Source organism: Capsicum annuum, chromosome 12, assembly GCF_002878395.1.
Source record: "Capsicum annuum cultivar UCD-10X-F1 chromosome 12, UCD10Xv1.1, whole genome shotgun sequence".
Lineage (NCBI taxonomy): Eukaryota > Viridiplantae > Streptophyta > Magnoliopsida > Solanales > Solanaceae > Capsicum > Capsicum annuum.
In genome coordinates this window covers 20,598,346-20,601,791 of record NC_061122.1, presented here as the reverse complement: position 1 = coordinate 20,601,791, position 3,446 = coordinate 20,598,346, and the positions used below count along the sequence as shown (strand labels likewise).

Sequence of the window (3,446 nt, the reverse complement as noted above, 5' to 3'; positions counted from 1 at the left end):
AGATTTAAAGTGTAGAGGACAAGTCCCCAACACTCCAAATCCACCCCAAATGTACACTCCAAGACCACCCCTTAGCCATGGCTCACTAAGGGTATTCTAGTCATTTTGTATTAAGTTGTAACCTAGGCTATAAATAGAACATGTTAGGTTATTTTCTCACAACTTTGATGATATTTTGAGAGCTCAATAGAGAGAGTCTTGCAAGGTGGATTCCTTGTAAACAAGTGTGGATATCACTTGTGTTAGTGCTAGTTTTGAAACGTTGGTTGCTTGGGAATCCCGTTCCCTTGAGATCACTGTAGAGCTTGGTGTTGCTTGTATGAATTCTTGGGTCTTTGTGTTTAATATACACTTAGGTTCATAGTGTTTGTACATTTGTATGTCAAGTTAACTATCTATCTATTTCATTTTTGTTGTTGTACATTCTCGGGTTTGGTGTCCCAAAATTGAGACTTTGTGTTCTTCTTGTTCTTGTGTTTGTGTTGTTAATCTAGTTTGTTGGCTCGCTGATTTTAGAGGTGTTGAACACCTTAATATCTTCTTGTTATTGTGTTTTCATTATTGTTGTTGTGAATCTGAGAGTGGTCACCAAAGGGGTCCTCGGTTCTTCCAACTTGTGGACTGTTTTGGTGTTTGTTTGTGTATCCGTTGTTGATATTGTATCATCAAATCAATAAATATAGAATGCATCCCCATAAAAACGTGCGAATAACTAGAAAATACATATGTATTATTCAAAAATACATATGCATATCTGGAAAAATATATATGCATTAGTCATAAATACATATACAATCTGGCTTCACAATCTTTCAATTAAAAAAAATACTCCCCCCCTCCCTCTCCAAAAAAAAATGAAGAAAACAGATGAAGAAAAAAATATAAATTATATGAAAAGATAACATGCAAATACTCTAAATATCAACTTACCTTATTTGATGGAGCACAATTTTGAAAAAAAAATGAATTAAAAAAGTGGAGTGAAATATGAGAGGAAATTGAAAAAAGTGGAGTGAAATATAGGAGAGAATTGAAAAAAGTAGAGTGAAATATGGGAGGGAATTGAAAAAAGCGGAGTGAAAATAGGGAAAGGTAAAAAAGTGGGTGAAACCCACACCCTTTTTAATATAATGATTAAAATATTATTACTTTTACTATAACTTATAATTTTGAGAAAGTGTTGCTATTTATTGTAATTAAGGTCTTAAGTATGCTAGTTTCTGTAATTTTTCCTATTTTAAATTGGACCACAAAAGTAGACCAACAAAACAAGGGAAAAATACATATGTTAGCATACCTAAGTACTAAATTATAAAAAATAGCAACACTTTTTCCTAATTACGTTGCGTAGCATTTGTAGCATTATTTTAAGTGGGGGACCACAATTACCGCATCTTAAAAGCAGGCTCCATTATTTACGCTTAAAACCTTCTCTTTCCTTTAATTGCTTTATACTTTACCATTTTTCATGCTTCTTATCAGATTTTCTCTTTCAAAATTTTTCCTTCTTAATGTCTTTTCCACGATTATTGTTCCACAATTTCAGGTAAATAATTAATTCAGTTATTGCATGTTATCAATTTCTCAATACATATTTTTTTTTATTTTGTACTGTAAATAATTTCTCCATTTCATCTTTAAGGTTTTGATTTTTGTAGTTGTTAATGGAGAATCAAGGTCATCAAATTTGCTGAATTTTATTTTGTTTGTTTTTCAGTTAAATTTGATGTTTTATGAGTTGATATAGTTGAAAAAATTAAATTTTGGATGAGAATTGGAACTAAGTTTTGTTTTGTTGCGATAAATGGAGGCTAATCGGAGTTGAATGAATATTGTAGATGATTTTGGGTTGATTTGTTGTTGTTGTTGGTTGAATTTTTCGAAGATAGCTGATATTTTGAAGAAAAAAGTGGTTGAAAAAAGTTTTTTCTCCAAAAGATGAACAAATTAAAAACAAATATGAGAAGAAAAGAAAAACAAAAGAAATTAAAAAGTCAAACAATGTTGATGACGATGTTGAGAACTCTTTGTGCTAATGAATCTGAAGAAGACATGGAGGAAGAGGTATTTTTTCGTTGTATATGTATTTTATTTACTGTTATATATTTAGGGATTTCTGTAGAGTTTTATCAATTGGGGTAATATGTATTTTTTCAGTGAGTTAATATTTATTTTATGTTTCTCCTGATATGTATTTAGGAATTGCAGTGAGGTGATTTGTTCTGTTAAAAATACATATGCATGTTATAGGTATTTTTTGATATGCTGGTTGTATTTTGTTGATTTATACGGTTTAAGGTGTAGTTTTAATGTGTTTTGTTATTTTTTTAAAGTTTTACAAGATTTTTTTTTTGTTAAATTTGAGAAACATCATTGGGTTCTCGCAATTTTATCATTCTCCGAGAGATGCATATTCTTATATAATTTATATGAATTCTCTGGTCACTATGCAGTTGTTCTGGCTGAGATACAAAAATTAGCTGAGATTACCCCATTGTGTCCCAAGCTTGTAATTTCTACGAAAAGAAAGGTATTGATCTTCATAACTATCTAATATACAAAGATAAAAACTTGTCAGATCTTTTTGATGTGTTATTTGCAGAAGAATTGGTCCAACAATTAAGTGAAAGCTTGTAAGTACTTTAATATACATTTACCGATATCGTTTGTAGAAATTAAATTTTATTATTCAATTTTTTTTTTGTAGGGACTGTGGTCTGTATATGGTAACATACGCAGAGTGTCTTTCTTATGGTAAAAGAGTTCCTTTGATTGAGTTCAAACCCAACACACTTCGTACATATTGCTGCACTATTGTGGGACTATATATGGCATGGGAAAACATGAAGCAAATGCTCATAGCGATGTCGAAGCACCCTTAAGGCCTGGCAGGCAAAACCGAATAACTAGTGTCACTGAAGTTTTAGAAATATGATGATTGTTGAATTTATTACATTGGATAGTCGACAAACTGGTGTATGGATGTTGTTTTTTTTGGTACAAACTTATTTCATGTTTTGAAGTGTTTAAATGTTACTTATTTTGAAGTGAATGAAAGTAATTAATTTCTGTTGTATAAGTTGAATATGTTTTCAACAATTTTGTACTATGTGTTTTACTCCAGTGTTCAATAATATTGGTTGCAGTGCGATTGACCTCTGAAATACATATGCAGTCTTGAAATTTTCAATAAAAATACATATGCACTTACCTTCATATATATTCTAATTTGTGTTCATTTACTTTCAAAATACATATGAGATGAATTCAACTTTAAGTTTGTGAATTGAATGAAAGAAATTCATTTAAGTATTTTATGCAGTTTTATTTTTTTTGTTGTGAGATTTAGAGATCAAAAATACATATACAGTGTTCAGATTTGACATTAAATAAATACATATGCAGAATATATCATATGTATTTATCCTTTGTTCAATAGTTACAAA

General features: G+C 30.1%; 1 long non-coding RNA gene across 1 annotated transcript; it reads left to right on the top strand.

Moving 5' to 3' along the window:
- The first annotated feature begins 1,952 nt into the window (after nt 1-1,952).
- Nucleotides 1,953-2,979, top strand: LOC107850081. The gene is made up of 3 exons (XR_001668447.2): nt 1,953-2,064; nt 2,454-2,530; nt 2,708-2,979. It is a non-coding gene; the product is annotated as an uncharacterized LOC107850081 (long non-coding RNA).
- The last annotated feature ends 467 nt before the right edge of the window (nt 2,980-3,446 follow it).